Source organism: Papaver somniferum, chromosome 7 (genome assembly GCF_003573695.1).
Source record: "Papaver somniferum cultivar HN1 chromosome 7, ASM357369v1, whole genome shotgun sequence".
In the NCBI taxonomy this organism is placed as follows: domain Eukaryota; kingdom Viridiplantae; phylum Streptophyta; class Magnoliopsida; order Ranunculales; family Papaveraceae; genus Papaver; species Papaver somniferum.
The window spans coordinates 237,203,796-237,225,448 of record NC_039364.1 but is presented as its reverse complement, the minus strand read 5'-3'; the positions used below and the strand labels follow the sequence as shown (position 1 = coordinate 237,225,448).

The following is a 21,653-nucleotide window of genomic DNA, read 5'->3' as shown; positions in this document are numbered from 1 at the left end:
TTGATATGCTGAGGAAATAAACGGGTCAACTTCTGGCGGATGATTGTTTTCAAGGATTCTAGAGTTGTGTTGATATCAGCATGATGAGCTAAAAGTCACAGTAATGAATTACAACTATTGAACTCACAAAAGACATTTCAAACTGCAAAGACAAAAATAAGTAACCACAACCAAATCAAAAATCTCTGCATACTTTAGAAAAAAACACTGTAATCTCATGCTAGCTAATTTCATCACAAAAATTCAAAATAAATGATAACAATAACATTTATTCCCATTCAATCTAAATTTCAACCGAAAATAAAATGAACAACAAAATTGATTTAAATCTCGATCGGGAAAAGATTAACATTAATCTAACAGAACTGAATCTCAAAATCGATTCAACAAAAAACCTAATGGAAATAAAAAATCAAAACAAAATCAAAGATCAAAACAAAACTTAAAGCTAAAAAACTCGCGTAAATCTATTCATGCAAAGATTCGGTGAAAAAATATCTAAAATATGCGAAAACCCTAAGGAAACAACAAAGATCCTAAGTTATACAGAATGTAGTTAGAATCGAACAAGATCGTGATTAAAAAAAAAGAATGTAGATAAAGTGAACAAGATCAAAATAAACTTCTAGCTTCAATCCGTTGTCCATGAAAATTCTATCTAATGTTTTTGATAAATCTGAATTTGTAAATTTATTGTATTACATTTGCTAGTTTAATAATATTTCTTTTTCCATAAAAAAATACCTCTAACTTTGATCCTTGTGAAAAATATACTCTCAGCTCCCCCGCTTCGATGCTCAACAGAAATGAAATTAACATGGAAGGTAGAGTTAGTTTGCTCCCTTGTGACACAATTTCAGCCCCCATCCGCTTCGGCTTCTTTGGCTAGGTTACCCATGAGGCTCGCTGGTAGGCTAGCACAATAACCTGTTCAGTTATGTAGTAGTATGTCGTTGGAACTTAGCTTGTTAGGCTTCCAATTAGTTTCATGTAATAATCGTTATCCAATAATATAAGGAATAAAAAATGAAAAAAAAAATAGAAACGAAAAACATAAAGATTTCACTTTAATTGGTGTAGGCAGGGCCCGGGGGTGCACAAACCATGCCGAAACGGTGATCCGAACCGAGCCCAAAAAGAACGGGGGCGAAACCGAGGCCCAACAGTTTGGTTAAGCAGTCAGTTTCGAAGAACCGACATATGTCGTTCGGATCGGTGGGCAGAATCGATCCAAAACCGATCCTGGTTAGATATATCAGAACCGTTGATTGAGTATATAAAACCCTACCCCTAATTCTTCTTTCTTTCCTTCTTTCTTCTCCTCCTCCGCCTCCTGCCCCTTCCAACTGCTAGAGAACACCACAACCTTCTTCTACTTTTTAAAAATCATTTGTAATTCTTCACCAGAAGTTGAACCATTACTACCGTTCTTATTAGAACCATCAGTAGGATCCAAATGATGAAATAGATTGTAGAAGTTGGTGATTATATTTTAGAAAATTGTGGTGAGATTTGTTCTTTTTTTCATGGTATTGAATCCAAATAGTTTGTATTCAGATATGGATTGAAGTTTGATTTTAAATTTAAAGAGGTTAATTTTTTTAATTTTACTTTTTAATAAAATGTTTCTGTAAGTTAAATAGTGTCATTTGATTTTTAAGGGTTTGATTTGTGGAATGGCATTGCAGGTTATAGCTGATAAAGGAATTCAGTAGCTTTCTACAACTTTCAGTTTCAATGTTCTTGTAAGTACAATTTAAGAAGTTGTTAAACCAAGCATTTTTGTGGTTAGTCGCGTTTCAGTCAATTATTATATTTGTTCTCTATGGTCTAGTCAATTACGAGATGGGATTGTACATGAGGGCTATTGGCCTGACAACCTTGAGCAGTGAAGAAAATCATCTCTTCGTTCGGCTGCCATTGTATAAAACAGGATTCAAATTTTAGACTAGTGTAGACAAAGTTTTTGTGCCACTTTAACATTATCCAGCACAGTACATTTGCATGGTTTTCTATGAATGTGTGTTGTTTCTTTGCTTCCCATAAAAATGCACCTATTCAGCCTATTGTGATAATTGGCGCCCTTCAGTGATTTGTTTTATTCTCGGTTTTCTTCATTAATTCGTTGAAAAGATTGTTTAGTTCACCTTAAGGTTAAATATCTAGTATCTATGACTGTTCTTGATTCTTACACTTGCATCCACTTTTGCAGAAGGGCAAGTGTAAACCCAGCTTAAATTGAGAAAGTATATAAAGGGCAGCAACACAAAGGCTCTCAAATTAATCTGTAAGAATAAAGGCTTATTTTCTCTATTTTTACATATGTTTAATTATTTTTGGTATCAAGTTCCTTCACAGAAATAGAGGAGTCTTGGATGTTAGAAGGCAGGACGGCTGACAAGATAATGTACTAATTAGTTTTGTTTTATAGCCAAAATCTGGCACACTGAACTTCAACTTGTACCATCTCTTATTTACCAAGATCAAAGGATTAGAATTCAAAATTTAAAAAATTCTCAAAAGTCGAATTAAAGAGGCAGGTTGTGAGCAGAAATTAGGTTTGGATAGATACATTAGTTGCTTACACTAGTAATTTTCCAGATAATCAAAAAAGAAGAAAAACATAAAACATTAAGAAAAAATCTTGAAAAAGTGTCTGGTTTCCTACAATATATTCTTAATTATTACCACCTCCGTCCTAGTTTACTTGCCTAAATTAGATTTTGCAAAAACTTGAAAGAAATTCAAATTACTTCCACACACGCCATCTATCTTCCAAATTACTTGTTTAATATACTACTCCCTCTGTTCCTTTTTAATAGGCTGTTTTTTTTAGAGAAATTTAAGGAAATTAAGAGAACTAATCATTGAAAGTGGTCCTCATGACACTTGTCAATAAAAGAAGTGAAGTGAAATGGTGTCCACATGACACTTGTCATCAAAAGAAGTTAAGAGAAAAGTGGTCCCAGAAAATTAAAATAACATTTAACTTTCCCAATTAGGAAACCAACCTATTTTTTTGAAACATTTATTTATAGAAACCAGCTTATTAAAAAGGAACGAAGGGAGTAATTTTTACATCCTAGTTTTTATTTCTTTCTTGATAATTAGAAAATTTTGGTGGGAAAGTATAGAAATTTTTTGGTACTCTTTTGCTAAAAAAACTGAATTTAGGCAAGTAAACTATGACGGAGGGAGTAGAAATTTAAAAATGAAGGAAAATAATGTTACACTAGTAGCTTAAAAAGAAGAAATTACTTTAAAATTTATCAAGCATCATTATTGTTTTTCCATTTGTAGGTTTTGTCTTTTGAAGGATTGATAATGTCTCTACCATGGCACTGCAGTGTTTAGTAACTAATACTCAAACAACATATAATGCATCTCCACATAGAAATTTAAGTTCGATGAGCATAGTGGTAGAAAACAATACATATATTCAAAAATTCTTGTTGAACCATGGTTTTAAACTGCATAAAAATTTTCCCTCACATAGATGGGACCCAAAACACTCATAAATGGCCCCTTGCTATTTCTAAGAGGGACGGATCTTACCTTATGTGAGAGGCGGTTTTTATGTGGTTTAAATCCGCGGTTCAGCTGTTGGTTTATATAATACTTATACGTCTGTCCCAATGTTGTCAAACAGGAGATAATCACATCACCTTGTACAATATATAAAATGTTGTCACATGAAACTTGCTAGTAATTTACATCTCTAATGAAGTTCCAGACGACTTATATGATTCTTGTTTGTAGGTGTTACTCTGGCTTATTCACCAATATCTCGTATTCTGAGGTTAGTTACGATTAGAGGCGTAAGTCGGTTTATGCATTTTGCACTGGTCGTTTAGAAAGAAAACAACTAAATATCTAATTTTGTATTTAACTCAAGTCTATTCAGCTCGGTTTGAGCGGCCTCCCACTTAAGCTCCTTAGATTATACTTTGAAAACCCTCAATAATCTATTGGAAAAAGCTAACTTCTATGTTGAAAAATGATTTTTGTTATCCAGTTTTTAGGATTTTGTAGTTTCCTAGTCTTGCGAGGTCAAAGTCTTTGAGACAGACATTGCTTGGTTGCACGGAAGTTTGCGTTTCAAAAGGCAGGTGCACTTCAAGAACAACGTGCTAAAATTTGGCACACAAACTCTTATACTTCTTTATCCTAGATTTAAGGATTTTTCAAGTATACTAGGGTTACCTGAAAATTACTAAAGAAAATAGTACGAGTTTAAACCCAACATGTTATAAATCTTAGAGTGAAGGTTAAGGAAATTTGATGTTTTCTGAAATGGGGCGGCTACAATCCAAATCCTTAGAAAGGGGCAAATATGTGTGAGTTAAACTCGGTGTGACTCAATGAGTCAATTAAACCCATTTATTTCTAATCTACCCTCCCTGGTTGAGTTAGCTTTACTATCCTGGTTAGGTTAGGTTAATTCATCTGGTTAGGTTAGTTCATCTGGTTAGGTTAGTTCTCTGTGTGAATGATGGTCAAGCATGCTGCGGGCTCGAACAATTAGTACAATATATTTGGTCCTATTTTTTCCTATAAATAAAAGAACCCTGCTCTAACAATTCACACTCTTCCAATATCCCTACTTATTACAGTTTAGTTCTACATATCCAAAGCTTATTACGGTTCACTTCTATATATCCAATACTTCACTACTTATAATCCACAACTCAGACTTATCATAACCCACAACTCAACTTATGGCAGCCGACAACAACGCAGCTCCTGGGGTACCAGCAGGTTTTAACCAATATTTGAAAATAAATACCGGGCTAGCAATCTTGGTCGCGTACAAAGTTGACGATAACACATGCAGACTCCTCCAACTATAGAATGCATACAGGTGAAACAAGGAAGAAATATCGCACACTAATAGAGTATGAACCCGACTCTATAAAAATGGTACAACCCATAAGGTACCAAATGTATGCTCTAGTATACCGCTCCACCATTTCCTGTGATGCATTTTCAGGCAAAATAGCGCATAAATTTAAGAATAGCCCCTTAAGTTTAAACGCACTATCCCTTTACATAACGTTAGTCAATTTCTTTTCCTAGATACATGACGACCGCCCTTTTGATCGGAATGTGGAAGGTACCAAAAACTGGAAGCCCAATCACCTTTAGTCCTAGAATATACACCACGTCCTTTATGGATATTGTTCCCTCGAAGTTGGTAGGTGGAAAGTGTTGGTTTCATGGAGCCATCTATCAAGAAATGTTGATATCAACTCCTATCAGCTTGGAACACACACATCTTTGATAGTTGACCAAACCCCGCTTCCTCCACCTTTTGAATCTGCCTCGGTGACAACTTATCCCTCTATTTTTTAAGTTGTCGTGTCTGGTCATAGCTCTGGACGTGTTCCCTTTCCTGCACACAATTGGTAGTAACTGCCTATTACTGTACGATAAGAATGTATTTTATAAGCAAAATCATAGTACCTCCTCCACCTGTTCTTTTCGAATTTTGGCCATTATATGTGATTTTTGACCATGCAAATGGCTTCTGTCTTTAGGACAAGCACTCAAACTGGAAGCAGCCTCCCTACCGTCTTTTGACAATGACATCTTCACCTAAATAACCACGATTACATAAGGAAAACATGCTCAATTCATAACTTCTAGGCACACACTCTTTCTAGACAATTACTCGTGATGGGTAATGGATATAAATAATACAGTGTATTAAGAAATCTAAAAAATGATTAAATTATACATCAATCTTACCTCTTCGGGTTTAGCAAGTACTCATAAAGTGTATTCTGTTATCGGTTCACAGACTAGTTCCTATTAGCAGCTGGGTAGGAGTAACCACACCCTCCTAAATTCTTCCAAACGGATCATTTTGGTTAGGCCCGGTATTGGATAAATTGCAGTTTAATTGTTAGTATTCAACATTATAGAAGTGAAATTCAAACTGGATTGGGTGGATATGAAAATCAATTAATTGAGGTGGTGGTATCCCAGAATAAGTCTGGGAGAGAAAATGAAATGAAATCAATAAATCATTGAATACTGGTGCAGAAGATCGAAGAGGAAAAAAATAAGAGAAGAGGATGGAAGAGAAAGAAAAGAAACCCTAGAGAAGAGGATGGAAGAGAAAGAAAAGAACCCACTAAACTAAACTAATTCGCAGACGAAATTAAAAGAAAACCTATTTAAAATAAACCCTAAAAATGAAACCACTGAAATGTTTATAGGGTTTTGGTATTGGATTCGAAAAACCCTAATTTCCAGACTACCGGAAAATAAAATTTTCTTTATTGGTGTTCAAGAAAATAATAATGAATAACGAATTTTGCGACAAAAGGTACCCACCTATGCTCTTGAGTTATGGGAAGTGTGCTCAGAACTTTTTCTCTGAACTACAGTTAGAAGAAAGAGTGAAGATGAAATACCAAAGATTTGAAGGTTTGACTGAATAGCAGTAGGCTTCAAATTGATGGCGCACGTGTCATTTCTGTGGCCATGTAATGCCCATGCATTAAACTCCTAGTAAAATATCTTAGGGAGGGGTGTATTTGGCCTCACAAGTTTAGGGGTACCAATCCTTTAACCAACCCAACTATTTTTATATTACCTTTTCCGTTGGTGGAATTTAAATTTTATTTTCTGCAACTACATGCGTACGTTTGATTACGACACCCTGTTGCGCTGCATTTGAATTGGGATGCTTCACACTAACGAAGTGGGGATGGGTAGGTAATGCTGTGAGTTATTGTTAAATAAAAAAAAGGAGAGTAAAAGCACTCAAATTTTTATTTCAACAAACACACCTAATTGACAGCCAGACCAACCAAAGACAACATTCTGATTAAAACTGAAAGTGAATTACAATCTTGTGGATTTTGGTTTTTATTGTCGACTCGAGGTACCCTTTTGTGTTGTACGTGTACGGTTACGTGCATACGCCCTTCGTCTACCTCTCTTTTCTTCTTTCAGCGCTATATTTATAACTCTATCGGCCGCTTGTATCTCCCTCTCAAATTGCTGCCGCTACTTCCACCTCCACAACCGCAGATCTTACGAGGTAGTGTTGTAGTCAACTAATGGGTATGTGAATTCAATGCCCAAAGTACCACAACGATGGTAAAGCGTCAAAAGCTCTTCCTTGACTTCCACCGATTCATCCCAGATTATCCAGCTTTGTTCCACTTGGTTTGGAGGAGTCCGCATGTGTTATCATCAACTTTGTACGTGACCAAGACTGCTTGCCCAGTATTTATTTTGGAATATTGGTTAAAACCTGCTGGTATCCAGGATCTTGCGTTATTGTCGGCTGCCATAAGTTGAATTATGGGTTATGATAAGTCGGAGTTGTGGATTATAAACAGTGAAGTTTTGGATATATAGAAGTGAACCGTAATAAGCTTTGGATATGTAGAACTAAATTGTAATAAGTATGGAAAATTGGAAGAGTGTGAATTGTTTAGAGCAGGGTTCTTCTATTTATAGGAAAAAATAGGACCAAATGTCCTGTACCAATTGTTCGGTCCGCTGCATGCTTGACCATCATTCACACAGAGAACTAACCTAACCAACCAGATGAATTAACCTAACCTAACCAGGGTAGTTTGGCAAAGAATAAAAATCATGTTGTTTCCTTTTAGGTAAAGACGAAACAGGATAAAATTATCTATTGAAGGATAGACATGCAATTTCCTGTTTTTGTGTTAAACGACACCTGTGCTATTGAGTGGTGCCATCATGGGTTATTCCTGTAAGAAAAATAAAATAAAATAAAAATCATATGGTTTCCCCGGTATCTTTAGTAATTCTACAACCCATCTTTTAATAGAGGTGCTCTTTAGAACTCGTTAGTCTCCCTCTCTCTCCACACATTCAAAGCTTTACTTTATTTCTTTTTGTTATCTTGTTTTTAGTCGCAATTCTAAATCTCAGATTAGACTTGAGTTAAATACAAAATTCAGATTTTTTGTATTTGGTTCTGCTTTTTCCTTCTTTTTGTTTTACATATGATCAATATATACGTTAACCGACTTATGCATCCGACCGCAGCAGCTAGTCTCGGAATACTAGACATTGGTAGATTAAGTCAGAGTGATATTTAGTAGGCCAAATCATGTCAGTCGTTCAGAACTTGATTAGGAGATGTCATGCTCTGATTTTGATATAGTCCCATGGCGATGTTTACTATGGTTTGGTGAATCAATACTAAAAGTGTATGTAAGCAAAGCATGATGGTTATTTTCTATTTGTTGACATTGAAACAGATAGACAAGCATATTGCTTCCTAACTCTATGCTTGTCAAATTTTAATTTCTACGGTGATACACTATTTGTTGTTCAGGTATTAGTTACTAATATTGCTGTCTTTATAACTGTAGTGCCATGGAAGAGACAGTAGCAATCCTTCAGAGACACTCCCTTCAAGAGGGTACGATGATGTAAAAACTCCACATTGATAGATTGTCAAATTTTAAATGATTTTCTTCTTTTTAGACTACCGGTGCAACATTATTTATTTGAGTAGGTAAATCCATTTGTCAAATTTTACTCTTCAAAGTTACGCAAGTGCATCAATTGTCTATTTCTACTACTGATAGTAGGTTGAATTTAATTACTAGGAATATGAAGGGGCTCTTTCAGAATCTAGGTGAGAACTTCAATGTTGCGTTTCCTACTGAGAGTCTTGATGGGAGCGCACGCTCTTAACATGGAAAATGCCTTGAAGATACAATAAAGGGTAAGTAAGATAATGCCTTCAGGATACACCTTTAACAATATATTGAATTAAAACAGAAAATTTTGATGTGATCATTGAGAAGCAATTCATCCTGACTTATAGGGGCATGTTCATCGCCAGCATATACCTCCAATAGGCATCAAGTTACTTCTTGAAGAAAAACAAACAAGGGTTCAGTAAGTGCAAAACATCAGCTTCTGTTTAGTGCTACAAATATTTTTGTATAGATCTTAATTGCATATCCAGAACTTTGAGTTTACTGTGCGAAGGGACTAATACTTCTCCATTTTCTTTGTTTTTTCTGTGGTGTGCTTTACTTGAATGCTTCTCCTGCAACTTGGCTATACTGCGTTCTGCCGTGAGGTTTTTTAATCACATTGGATGCTGTGTTCTTTTAGATGCTGCACTGTTTATATATATTATATATGGATTTAAAATTCCATTTTTGTTAGATGGTGTACTGAAACAAGATAAATTTGTATTACAGTAGTTGTTGAGGTTTTTCTTACCTATTCTAAAATTAAAATGGTTTTTACTTATACTTTTATTTCTTCTGGATGTTATGTGTTGAAGACCATGAAGAAACTATGTATCTGACACTGGTCCGTTTAGTTGCTCAGCTTATTGCTGCTGGTGGCTTCACTTGCGGCTGGTTTTGATGTGTCCCTTACTCATCTGAGTGTCTTCCTTTATATATTTGCCGATTTCGATTTTCAAAACTGAAATTTCATGTTTTCTACCATAGTGGATCTAAGATTACTACAATATGCTAAGTATCTATCTCTTTGGTTGTCCTGTCTAGTTGTTAATAAAGTAATAGAGGATGAAGGTGATGAATATAGCACGTACTTAGGGCAGGTTGTCCTGTCTAGTTGTTTCTCCTGGTGCAGCTTAAATATAGCTGTGTCGAGCTTCTGGATAGGTTTTCTGATTTGCATAGTGTGCCATGTGTTTTAAATTCTTGCATTCCCTTTTATGGGTAAAACATAGTTCCTGCAGTAGTTTTCATCTGCTGGACTTTTAGCAGTGGGTAGGCATATAAAGTTTGCATGTATTTTACACAATGCTAAGTATCTAATCTCTTTGATTCTGTAGTTCTTAATAAAGTAATAGAGTGATGAAGGTGATGAATTAAGCAGGTACTTAAGACAGGTTTTCCTGTCTAGTTGTTTCTCCTGGTGCAGCTTAAATGTAGCTGTGCTGAGCTTCTAGATGGGTCTGTATGACTTTTCAACAAACCGCTTTCTGATTCTCTCTCTATACTTGTTTAGATTCACCACTTTCTTCTATGTAGTTAGTTTGCCATGTGTTTTAACTCTTGCAGTCCCTTTTGTTTCATGGGTAAAACATAGTTCTAGCAGTAGTTTTCATCTGCTGGACTTTTAGCAGTGCCCAGGCGTATAAAATTTGCACGTATTATTGTTTTTGCAATATTAAAGACCCATCTAGAATCTTGATCTTTTGTTAATCAGGCATGTTAATTTCTGCCAATGAATCTTGATCTTTTGTTAATTTCCGTTGTGGTTTTGTGCTGGATATATCTATATTGTGCTCATGACAAAAATCACCTCATGACAAAAAAAATTGGTGATTGCTGCTCTCCGGGAGTCATCTATGCTTGTAAGTTTGTTACCATCTTATAAAAAAACTTAATGGCCTCCTTTGGTTTCTCTCTCTGAGAAGTTCTTTTCATCTTTTAATTAAAAGTTTTCTACATATCTGATCCCTTGTATAATTCTTTTGCATTCTTTTGGAAACTGTTGTCGTGCCATTCAGGTTGTAAGTTCCGATGGGAAGATGTAAAATGAGCTCGTCCTTTGGCTGTTATAGATGTCAAGCAGGCACATGTAATTTTTATTTGGTAATCAACCTTGGTATTTACTAAAATAGTTTGTAGATTGTTGTAATCATTGTCCTTATGTCAAAATGGATATATTGGCCCTTGCAACAGAATCCAGCCAGAACCACTTCTTCTGCAATTTGGTGGAGCAGGTCAATATATCTCTGGCCATTCTAGAAATTTCGGCTGGCTGAGTGAATCTAGTGTTCTTTCCTTCAGTTTATTGTTCCACAGCACCGTTTTTGATTCATCTTAGGCAACCAGCCAAGCAACATCAATGTGGAAGAGCTACTCGAAGACATAGAGAAGATTACCCTTGCAAGCCATTTGGTTTGGGGCTTGGGGCTTATATGGGGAATAATCAATGACAGATTTTTTTTTTTTTTTTTGGAATAACTGTAAGACTGGTTGGGAAGTGTCTAGTATGTAGGTTCGTTTAGACAATAGGCCAATGGAGGGGTTAACTGAGGCTATAGTCCTTCCTTCAATTTGGCCAGATTTTTTATTTTCCTTTTAGTATAACTAGATTTGTGCCTGTGAACTCTAGCTTATAAAAGAAAAACGAATAACCTCTTCGTTTATTTGCCTGTCTATTTTTTTTGATCAAGTTAGGGTTCAAAGAGACACAAGACGTCAAGGTTTAACGGAGGAGATGGCGCTGCTGGATAATTCTGATGTGGTCTATGGTGAAGTTAATTTTCCAGCCGACCAAGCGGATTCCTGTGACACAACATATGGACAAGGCTGTTGTGACAAAGCGTGATCCGCCTCAGAATTTGGCTAACGAGGACAAGGTTAATGAGAAAGAATGCCTTGGGCCTTATTTGACTCCTGAAGTTTTGTATGATGAAGGCCTTTGGATAGGTTCGGCTCTGCTACCATTTGATCTTCCAGAACTAATCGAAAGGCGTAATAAGGGTGGGAAAATGAGTCACCTATATTCATGTTGCTAGTATCTATGAGGAAAACGGAATCTCAGGTTTCGGATATATTATCCGTGACTGTCATGGTACGCCCATTGTTGACTGTCATGGACCATGGTACGCCCATTGTTGCATATTCTGAATATGTTGATACCAATGAGATTTTTCAGGATTTTATCTCGAGATGAAGGCTGTGGACAAAAGTTCACTTAGAACATCCCGAAAAACTTGACATCACTCATGTGAAGTAGCCTTTGCGGTTCATGATTGTTACTTGGGAGAAACATGTAGAGAGCGGATCAGCCTATACGTAGAAACTTGGCGAAGCCCACTAGTGGATGTGTATTAAAAACGGTTGAACATATAATGAAAACTTGTCAGTACTCGACAAAGTTATAACTTAGAGCATTGAAAATTTTGAAAGGTTTTTAAGCGTAAAGTCTTGATTAAACCCCTTGGTTCGATTTCGGCCGATATCTATTTGAAATTTGCGGAGAAGGTTCTAATTGAAGTAAAATTTCTAAACCACGTTATAAGACATTACAAGACAACAAAAGATATTTTGAAGTAAAATGGAAAACTCTTAGCCAACTATTTTACGTAATAAATAATTTACTCCTGATTAATTATTTTTTATTTTTGGTGATTAATTGACGTTTAATCTTGTTAACTTAGGAATCAACTAATCTTAATCATCATCCAAACATGAATCTCTTTTTTGAATTTTTTGAAAAAACTCAAACCAAAATTGGTATATGTTTATGCACACATAGAAAAATCGGTTGATATAATTTCTCCCGTGTATCGATTGTCAAATACTGAAGTTCAAGAGTTTTTCTGTAATTTTTTGTTGCCGTAATCGGTTTACATAAATGCTCATAGCATTTGTTTGACCGTTTTGCTCATAACTTCTTCATCCGATGTCGGAATGACCTCATTCTTTTTGCGTTCAACTTGTATTTTTTTCTTCTATAGGATAGATATAAAACTTCCTAGGTTTGTGTAAAAATTCAAACATAGTTAATGAAGCGGTTGATATAAGTAATCATTCTAAACTCCCATTTCACTCATGGAAACATCCTTAGAAGACGACCATAGATGTATGACACAAACTATTAGCTTATAAGTAATTTTTAAGTGATCGAATAATCAATACGAAACTTTCCGACTCGACATCAAATGATTGTCTCACACAAATCATGTAAGATGTTTCAAGGCAATTTTCGTATGATCATCTTTTGAATTATTATTTAGTTTCCAACAAATAAATTGTTTCCAACTAAACTCGTCTAGAATATGATGAACCTAGCTAAAGCAAAAAACTCCCAACACATATTTCGAAAAATAGATAACCAAGTTAAACTCAGCTCGAAATATCAAATGTGTATAATATAAAAGTCTATATAGCTATGTGACTTAGTCTCATTAGGAGATAGAATAGAATAGACTTCTGAGTGATATATAAGTTTTAGTCTCCACATACCTATTGTTGATGAAGTTTCTCCAAGCTCTCCTCAGTAGATCTTCGTCTTCAATCGATGAACGCCATGAAGTCTAAAGCTCAACTACACATTCTAGATAAGTTTTAAATATTTCTGTGGGATCAAGAAGCTCTACGAGTACCGTTGATGGGAAACTAGATAATTGCAGTATTATTAGTTTTTGATTGATTTGATTGACTAACGGTTGTTGAAACTTTGATTGCACCTAGTTTGTTTATTCTTGAGAATCTTCTCTTCTGATATAAGATTCATTCAAACTAGATAAAAGTATCGACGAGATCTTAGAACTGTTGTTAGATCTAAAGACATCTTGTGATAATCCATTGTGAACAGACTCCGTTCTGTGCGTGATTGATCACAAGAGATTCAAGTGGTGTTGTGCAGGTTATTGAAGATTAAAGAAGATTTGAAGAAGAAGAAGATTTCTTATTGGTTTTCGTATCTTCTTGTGTGCACAAACCTTGACCGGCTGGGATCCAACTAGAATCGGATTTATTCGATTGATTAGTTGTGTGAGATCTGCATCCCTTTATAGTTTCTCTTTGAGATCTATACTGATTGATTGCGACTATTTTGATAGTTAAAGTTAGGTTGATCTAACCAGGCAAAGGAGTTTATTAGATCAAACGGAAGAGCCTTTGCGTATGACTTAAGATATCTTTATCTTGAAAAGAATCTAAGAAGTTGTTACCAAACAGATTCGTTGTTCCTTTGTTGTTTGAAATACGATCCAAAGGAATTGTACTAGTGCGTGACTCTTGAAGTCGGAAGCGCAGGGATATTGAGGGAACTAAGTACGTAGCTAGGGGTAGTCTGCTTGGTCTCAACTATACGAAGTTGGCTTAGATTTTGTATAGCGGCTTAATTCTGATAATATTCAATTCTGGACTAGGTCCAGGGGTTTTTCTGCATTTGCAGTTTTCTCACTAACAAAAATCTTGTTGTGCCATTTACTTTACTTTTCCGCATTATAATTGTTTTATTATAATTAAAGTAAATTGCACTTTACGTTAACTCTGTTATACTTGATAGTGATCTTATAGAGTTTGGTTAAGTCCGAACCTATTATCAAGTAACATATTTCGTTGTCGTATTTTCTCGATCTTGTATCCATAGTTAATCACACAAGTTATCTTGTTGTTGTAATGTCTCGATCTCGTATCTATAAACAATTACACGAAGTGTGAACCGAATTTTTGTATTGTCTCGACTCTGTCCATAGACGATCACTTTAGGTAGAGGACTTATAGGTTGAAACAAAAATATTGTGGTGTATTCGGGTACCCTCGTCTTTTCAGTATGCATACTGTGATATATCCACGTATTGGTAGTCGTTCTAAACTCTCATTTAATCGTTGAAACATTCTTAGTAGACAACAATAGTAATCTTACACATACCACTAGCTTCAAGAAATTTTCAAGTGACTAATCGATCAATATGAAACTTCCAAAGTTAACATCAAATGACTGTCTCACACAAATCATGTAAGATGTTCATGGTAATTTTCACATGATCATCTTTGACTTAATATTTAGTTTCCAACAAATAAATTGTCTCCAACTAAAATCGTCAAGTATATGATGAACATAGCTAAAGCAAAAAGATTCCAACACATATTTCGAGAAATAGATAAGCGAGTTAAACTCAACTTGAAATTTCAAATGTGTATAATGTAAAAGTCTATATAGTTATACGACTTAGTCTCATTAGAAGATAGAATAAAATAAACTTCTGAGTGATAGATAAGTTTTCATCTCCACATACCTTTTGTTGATGAAGTTCCTCCAGCTCCTCAGTAGATCTTCGTCTTCAATTGGTGAACGTCGTGAAGTCTAAAGCTCAACTACACATTCTATCCTAATCCGAGACTTAACTATAAGTAGACTAGAAATCAAATATATAGTGTTGATCAACTAAACTTGACAAAAAAGCTTGAGATAGCAACGTTTGTGAGTTCGACCGAGCAGTGCTCTAAAAATCTCCCCTTTTGTCAATTTTAGTGACAAAACTATCAATACATATGGATTACAAAATAAATAAACTTTGTAGCTTCTGATCCATCATGCTTGATTTCCTTGGCTCTTCAATTTCCTTGAATTCTTCGTTACTTCAAGTTCTCCATAGATTCTGAATGTGTTCAACTCAACATCATTGTTGTTAAAGATCCGTACCAATAACAATATGTTTTCGTATTGTTATTCAGTGTCATAGTATTATTATATAGAATCAAAGTTCAATTTCATCACAACTTTGAAATAATACTATGGTGATATGTATCACTCCCCCTTAGTCAATACTTCCATCTTATAATGAAAAGCACTCCCCGTTGCATAATGATTTGTAAACCATATATGTATGTAGTGTGAACTACTAAATAATACTCACCCTTTTTGTCAATATAAATTGACAAAGGTACGAAAATTATGGGATCATAATGAAATTCTCAAAAGATAATTCATGACTAAAAGAGAACATATCAACTTTGTTTCGGTGATTTCACATAGTCGAAACTTAGTGTATTCATCAAGGAGTTTATTAAGATACAAGTTAACTCCTATAAAATTCCACAACCGCTCTCCCCACAAAGATATGACAATTAAGCACAAGTTCATTTAAGAACTCTCCCCCATTTTATGTCATTCCCAAGAGAACAACATGAACGACCTTACTTTTACGAGAAAGGAAGGATTTATTTGGACGCAATTTGTTAAAGTCCAAAAATATCATCGATTAAACTAATCACAAGAGAACCTTTATGATTAATTTAACCAGAAATCACTCAACATAAGAAAACTTATGTAGTCAATACATTACTTTCACATAAAAGTGGATCAGGGAAAGATCAATACTGCGTAATTTTCTCAAAAATTCATTTTATCTTTTATCAATATTTGCATAAAGACATAATAGACTGAACTATTGAGCGTATATGAGATAAGCACAATTCATAAACACACATATATATATCCCATAAGACATTTGCAATATATAAAACCAACAAGATTAAATACTGCAAGATCATCTTCCAAATAACTTAGAATTTAAATAAATAAATCTAAAAACATTGCAAGATGAAAGTGTTGGAAATAGCTATGTGTAATCACAATATTTGCTATACCAAACCCTAGTTATCCTCCTTAAACATAAGAATAAATCCTAGACATTGTAGAGCTTTCGCAAGGCATCTACCGAAATTTCTTTTTCATTATTGAAAAATTCATTGATGATACGGTCATTCAATTCTTCTAAGTCTTCAAAGATATCAGTTAACTCACTAAGCTCTCTTTTAAGTTCACACAAGGTGTTCTTAGACAGAGACAACATTTGTTCATAGTGAGTTATCCTTTCCAAGGATAAAATGATTCGAGATTTCAAATCATTTCTTTGCATGATAAAATTCTTCATAGCAGCCCTAAAGTCATTATCAAGATGACAAACAGACAAGAGGGAGATAGAGAAAGAACCTTTTTCATCATTTGAAAACTTCTTCTTCTTCTTTATTGAAGATTTGATTCCTTCACAAAGATACACATTAACTGCTTCTACTACATCCTTTTGTGTGGTACCTCTGGTAACAGGAGCCATGATTCTATATATTTCAGGAAATAAAAAGTGAAGGACATTTCACACAAGAAGAAAGAAATATAAATAGAACACAGGATACAGAAAAACCCTAAAGAGGTTTTTCATATATGAACCTTGAAAAGGTCTTCACGGTTCGTGACCCATTACCTGTTTTTGGTAATACATAGTTTATTCTACAATTCTTATCTTACACGTCCTTATGTAAATTTCGCATGAATTAAATTAATCAACATAAGTAAGTACTTATTCTTAGCTCAATAAACAGAGTTTAGAGCACAATAAATGTTGATACACACATCAAGTCTTTACTGACTAGACACGATGTGTGTATGCTTTTGAAAATTTGGAGAAAAATTACCAAACACATCTTACTTATTATCCATTCATGAGAACACCTAAAGAAATATCAAGATAGAATAAAACAGAAACTATACAAGACTTGAGTAACCTTGATGCAATCCTCATATTCTCAAGTTAATAAAAAGGTGTAATCATTACTGCATTCAGGTAGCAATGGAGTGAGCGGAATGCTCACTTCTTGTGTCACAAGGTGACGTAATAAGGTTTATTGACTTCTTACCTCATCTGGTTCTGGTTCTTCGAGAATTCTTCTTGGCCTCGGGAGTTCCATGTTGGTTGCTTAAGGCCATATTCATCCTCTGCATGTCATTCTGAAGCTTGGCAATCCTTCTGTTATTCTTCTTGAATTTCCAACACTTAATTTGAATATGATTCACATTTCCACAAAACGAGCAATTCAGAGAGGAATTTTTATCTCGGAAATCGGCCTCTTGTTTGGCACAACACTCTATATCCACCTTTCCAGAACCGGCTGGAACAAAGAATTGTTTGTGTTCACAGTTCTGTTTTTGAACCCACTACCATTTGTGTTTCCAAAGTACTTCTGACCACATAAGATTGCTGAGATTTTGTCAGAGCTTCCAGACAGCATTTGCAAGTCACAGTTAAGACTATCAATCTCTTTTTCCCTTAGATATAGGTTCTGGTGAATTTATCATTAAGGTTATCAACCTCAAGACTCTTCACCTGAAGCGATGATTCAAGTTTCTCCAATAAATTCTTTAGTTGAAGAGTTTCTCGGTGAGTCTCTTCACGTTTATCCAGGAATCCCAAAATCTCAGTGCCAGACTCGCATTCTGAATCAGAATTTGAGTTAATAGAAGCTTATGCAGATAGAGAAGAAATTTCTATGAAATCTTCAGAAGAAAGCGTATTAATGAAAACCTGACAAGATTTTACTTCTTGTATTGAATCATCTGAAGCATCAAAGAGAGATTATCGTTTCTCAGATATTTTGCTTCTTTTTCATAATATCCTTGATCTTTTGTGTAATCAATGACCTATCAAGATCAACATGATTAGGACAACATTCATCATCCCAAGACAAGGAAGAGGACTCACTTGTATTGGTTACAGCTTTGAAAAAGATGTTCTGGTTGTATTTTGATTATGATCAAGGAGTTTTAACTTTCCAACAAGAGTATTCCTGGAAAGTGTTTCAAGGTTTTTTCCCTCTACAATGGCATGTTTCTTAGAATCATATCTAGCTAGTAGAGACCAGAGAATTTTCATCCCGATGTCCTTTTCAGGAATAGTCCTACCCAATGCAAATGATGCATTAACAATTTCAGACACTTTGTGATTAGACTCATCAAAATAATATTTATCAGCCAAACAAAAGTTTTCCCAATAATTTAGGTTGTTTAGCCTAACTTTTTTCTCAGAGGTATTCTCTTCGAATACGGATTCTATGATATCCCAAGCATCTCTAGATTTAGTGCATGAGGACACATGATGCTGAAGATCTGGGGTAATGGCATGGATAATAACGTTTAGCCCGTCTGAATTTTTCCTCGCAGTACTAATCTCGGTTTCACTATATCTACCAATATCCTTTGCAACAATTACACCGTCTACTGTAATCATTGGAGGATCATAGCCATTAACAATACGAAACCATGATTGAAAATCACGCGCTTGTATAAAGGCAGGCATAGAAATTTTCCACCATAAGTAATTTGATCCATCGAAGACTGGTGATACGTTTATAGAGATAACACTTCTTTCCATGGAGTCAGATTGCTACAAACACAGACTTATGAGGTCTTAGCGCGTTTTCCTGCTCTGATACCAATTGGAAACATGGGGGTATAACAACCACACCCAATATTTCATTCGACAATATATATGGACTAAACTCCAATATAATTCCGAGAGCACCAACTTAAAAGTGAAACTTAATCAAGAAAGATATCAAAGCGATTTTTCTCTTTCTCAATACAATCAGTAAATCAATTAGATAGAAATCTGTGAAACTGATTCATATGAGAATAACTCGGATGGTACCAAGGACCAATGGCCGAGTGTCAACCAAGTTCTAGCCAACAATCAAGATCATATTTATCAACTGATTGAACTACGCACAACCTGTGATATTTCAATTATATAAACAAATATAATGAGGAAAAGAAATAACACAAACACCAGAAATTTTGTTAACGAGGAAACCGCAAATGTATAAAAACCCCGGGACCTAGTCCAGATTTGAACACCACACTGTATTAAGCCGCTACAAACTCTAGCCTACTACAAGTTAACTTCGGACTGGAATGTAGTTGAGCCCTAACCAAGGCTCACACCGATTAAGGTACATTCGCGTTCCTGACGCCTCTTGAATCCCAACAGGACTCTTCGCACTTGATTCCCTTAGTTGATCTCACCCACAACTAATAGTTTCTACGACCCAAAGTCGAAAACCTATAAACAAATCTGTATCCCACATATATGTCTATCCTCTATTCTTTTTGTTCCGTATTTTGATACAAAGATCAAGGTGAACAGGAACCAACTAATAATCCGGTCTTATACTCCCGAAAAGAAGCCTAGAAATATTAGTCACCTCACAATAACCTAAATGATCAACAGAAGAAGTTCCTGCGGAATCACAAGAGTTTGGGACGAAGAACTGTTGTGATTACTTTTTTTATCTTACCTATCAGAGATGATTCTCGATTAAATCTTAGAGAAGATAAAACTCAATACGATAGAACAAGTAAGACCAGAATACACAACTACAGAGAAAATAATTGGACCTGGGTTCACGAATCCCAAATGAAGTCTTCAAGTCGTTAACCTAATAATGGTTTTGGAAAAACTTAGGTTAAAGGAAAATCAACTCTAGTTTCCAACTAGGACACACGAGCATGTCGGGATTAGGTTTCCCAGCTGCTAGAGTTCTCCCTTATATGGTCTTTCAAATCAGGTTTGCGTACAATCAAAGCTAAGAAAGCTTAGTAACAAAGCAATTGGTATTCACCGTTAGATGAACTCCTGATTTAAGATTCAAGCTAAGTATGCTTAGAAACTAAGAAATAAATATCCACCATTATATGGTATTAGCTTGATACACACAAATGAAATATGCCTATATTTAGATATGGATGAACCGTACCCAAACGTGTATATACCTTGTTGGCTCAATAATAGTTAATCGAAGTTATCCATATTAACACTTATAACTTAGCCATATTCATGCAACACTTCCAGATCAAAAATGATGATCAATCAATCATGATAGATAATCAAATGATTCTAAATGCATTTCGAGAGAGTTGTTCAAATGTTCATCATCTCATAGAAATATATATATATATATATATATGAACCATTTGAAACAAAATCGGTTTGGTTTGTAATTGTACAAAGTACTTGTACAAGAACCAATTCATGAACATAATGCCACTGTTTGTAAAACTAGTTCACAATAAAGTTCCAGGGACTTTAGTTCGCAAACTAACCTGAGTTCATGAGTATGAAAATCGAACTTTACCGATTTTAGAACTTGACCACTGTATTCACGAACTGAGTGCACGAGAAATAGTTATGGACTTTGGCTTTATCTAGCTTTCCGCAAATAGGGTACGCGAACAACATTTTCGGAGTTGGCCTTTGTCTAGATGTTCGCAAACAGGGTACGGGAACAACAGTTCGGGACCTTTTCACAGGTAAACCAGTTCACAAACAATAGTTCCGGACCTGAACTAGACTTCCACAGTGCACATACAAAGTATACATACTGTGATATATCCAGGTATTGGTAGTAGTTCTAAACTCTCGTTTAATCATTGAAACATTCGTAGAAGACAACAATGGTAATCTTACACATACCACTAGCTTCAAGCAATTTTCAAGTGATTAATCGATCAATACGAAACTTCCCAAGTTAACATCAAATGACTGTCTCACACAAATCATGTAAGATGTTCAAGGTAATTTTCACATGATCATCTTTGACTTAATATTTAGTTTCCAACAAAGAAATTGTCTCCAACTAAACTCTTCAAGTATACGATGAACTTAGCTAAAGCTAAAAGCTTCTAACACATATTTCGAGAAATAGATAAACGAGATAAACTCGACTCGAAATATCAAATGTGTATAATGTAAAAGTATATATAGCTATAGGACTTAGTCTCTTTATAAATATAATAAAATATACTTTTGAGTGGTAGATAAGTTTCAGTATCCATATACCTTTTGTTGATGAAGTTCCTCCAAGATATTCAGTAGATCTTCTTCTTCAATTGGTGAACGACGTGAAGTCTAAAGATGAACTACACAATTCTATCATAATCCGATACATAGCTATAAGTAGACTAGAAATCAAGTATATAGTTTTGATCATCTAAACTTGACAAACAAGCTTGAGATAGAAACGGTTACGAATTCGACCGAGCAGTGCAGTTGATGAACACAACACTAGAATTATTTAATTGATGACTCTATACTATCAGGAAATCTGGAGCATTATATTTATTTGAGAATCATGGCATGAGATGGAAGAAGCATCATACTCGTTCTGAACAATCAGCCTAAATCTTATCTGAGGAGGTCTCAATATGACCACCGTGGATATATGATCAGTCGGAGGTTGTCATAACATGAGCTATCTAAACTATAAAATTTGAATTTCATATGTTAGTCTAAAGTCTGGTCAGAACTGTACAAACTCGTAATTTTATAATTTTAGCCCTCGTCAAAAATACACCATCAA

General features: G+C 35.0%; 1 long non-coding RNA gene across 5 annotated transcripts; it reads left to right on the top strand.

The window, feature by feature from the left end:
• Positions 1 to 1,326: 1,326 nt before the first annotated feature.
• LOC113299923 lies at positions 1,327 to 11,149 on the top strand. Of its 5 annotated transcripts, XR_003335257.1 has the most exons (9): positions 1,327 to 1,505; positions 1,689 to 1,745; positions 2,213 to 2,287; positions 3,760 to 3,799; positions 8,370 to 8,515; positions 8,610 to 8,728; positions 8,831 to 10,348; positions 10,505 to 10,589; positions 10,680 to 11,149. It is a non-coding gene; the product is annotated as an uncharacterized LOC113299923 (long non-coding RNA). The 5 variants fall into 5 exon arrangements; XR_003335259.1 differs by lacking the exon at positions 3,760 to 3,799 and having other exon boundaries at positions 8,370 to 8,419; XR_003335260.1 differs by lacking the exon at positions 3,760 to 3,799 and having other exon boundaries at positions 8,370 to 8,429.
• The last annotated feature ends 10,504 nt before the right edge of the window (positions 11,150 to 21,653 follow it).